Genomic DNA, 2,137 nt, shown 5'->3' with positions numbered 1-2,137 from the left:
AATTTCCATCGAAGTTCCGCAGCGCTGATGGTCTCGAAGGAAATGGCATCCGGTTGTGAGGGAAATGATATTTTCCAGTTTCTGAGAGATGGGATGACTCTCTACAAACATAGGAAGACCTTAAGAAATATCTATTTTTTTCTTATTATAAGAGTAATGGATACACTTTTTATACAATTTTTTTTTATTATTATTATACAAAATTTAAATCCACGAAAGTATAAAGAAGCGAACGGAAACCACCTACATTACTGCTGTAAGAGAGAACCGCTGTTGGCATATTGGTGTATTTAGTGCCAGTCTCTTTGCTCTGCATATATCTATATTGAAACGTTTTTATAGAGTTTGTATCTATGAATGCAGTTTTAGATCTTGCCTTTACAACAGAACGAGGCATGCTATGAACACACTTTACACGCCTCACATCTCATTTTTCAGCTAGATCGTCATTTATTTACTCAATCCCGTTTGGGGCTATCTATGTAGTTTAAAATTCTTCACGTTGAAAAATAACATAGCACCTGATCGTCTTTATGCATAAGAGTCCATCTGAAGCTTTTATTTTCTTTCCTCAGGACATAGTCTTAGAAGTAGATCAAAGGGTACAAAATCATTTCAGACTCTTGACATATGTTGCCAAAGTATTCCCCCGAATGTCATGGCAAAGTCTTCTCAACGGTGTGGTGAGAAAGTAAGAAAGAAAGAAAGATTGTAATCAATTTCTTTGATTACTTTTGAGGTTTAACATTTTTATTTTTTTAATTTTAAATATGGTTATTTAGCCCCTTGTCTTTCTTTTCCTTTGATTTCTCCAAGTTTCCTACAGGGCGTGTGTTAAAAGAATTTTCTTACTGGCTCAGAAAAGCTCTTTAGAGGTAAATGAATGATAATGACCCTTTGTCATATTTACTGCAAACTGCATTTAGATTGCATTCGCTGTGCTTCCAGGAACACAAAAGCTTAAGTTTTTACACAGTGAAACTTGTCAAACACATCCTTTTTTTATTTTTTTCATTTCTTTGACGTTTCGAAAATCCTTGCCCTTTCTGAGAGTAGCTAAATACTTACTTATGTTTTTATTGCTTTTTTTATATTTAATTTTTAAATCCACTTGAAATTTATTTCAGTGTACAGTGTGAGGCAAGATCGAACTTATTTTTTTTTCTTCCAAATGTTTAGACAACTTTCCCAGCGACACTTGAGCCGTCCGTACCTTTTCCACTGGATCATGTGGCTTCTGTCCGTTTCCATGAGGCCATACATTTTAACAGAGTCAACTTGGTGGTAATTCCTATAATAAGCCCATGTTTTAAGTTATTCTAGGTTTCCAAACAGTGTTTTCAAATACCACTTTCCATCCAGGTGCATCGTTTTATGACTCGGGGCCATTCCACTCAGCTGTTGCTTTCTGTTCACCTGATAAATCTCTGTATCTGTGTCATGAAAAAAAATCTCGCTCTGTTTGCCTTTCCTCTCGACCTGTTTGCTCGGGTGGCTTCCTAGTCTTGTTTTATGGAGGTGGTGTATTCTCACATTCCACAGACGCTTGGACGGCGTTTTCTCAAAAATTCTTCTGTCGTGCGTTCTCCTCAGCCATCCATTTTCAGAGATGTTCCCCATAACGGCATTCGCTTCCCTTTATTCCTCCACATATATTTTTTTAATGGGCTACGTATTATGTGTGTATTTTCCTTCTTCGTTCATTTTCAAACGAACGAGCTGTATGCAGATTTGGGGGCCGCCGCAGGCACTGTGTTTGGCTTTCCCTTGGCTGGCAGCTCCGGCCGCTGCTTGGCTACCTGCGAACAGCTGGATTTCGGGCTCCCACGCACGGCTCCTGGCCCCGTATCGCTTTGTCCTACATCCACTTCACAGTGGGCGGAAACCGAACCGCTGCATCCATCCGTGGTGTCCATTCCGAGTCCTGCTGACACTGCATCTTCCTCACCTCCACACCTGTCCACTGTCCTTCGCACATGGGGCTCATCCACCTCGGGACATAACCCGCGAAGACCAGCGCTATCCTATGGCCGATGCTTTCGTTCTTCCTTTGGAAGTTACGCTGTGTGGAATGAGAAGAGAGGGCAGCATTTTGGCCCCCTGAAATCCGAGAACCTCTGGAGTACAGGGGCGCCTC

At 40.9% G+C, this 2,137-nt stretch overlaps 1 protein-coding gene across 2 annotated transcripts in view; it reads right to left on the bottom strand.

The window, feature by feature from the left end:
* Positions 1-2,137, bottom strand: part of PRKCA (protein kinase C alpha) — a 406,973-nt gene that overhangs the window by 105,188 nt on the left and 299,648 nt on the right. The gene's annotated exons all lie outside the window — the stretch shown is intronic.

This window comes from Pteropus vampyrus, unplaced genomic scaffold (assembly GCF_000151845.1).
Source record: "Pteropus vampyrus isolate Shadow unplaced genomic scaffold, Pvam_2.0 Scaffold143, whole genome shotgun sequence".
Classification (NCBI taxonomy): domain Eukaryota; kingdom Metazoa; phylum Chordata; class Mammalia; order Chiroptera; family Pteropodidae; genus Pteropus; species Pteropus vampyrus.
The sequence above is the reverse complement of the archived record's forward strand: the minus strand, read 5'-3'. Positions and strand labels throughout refer to the sequence as shown.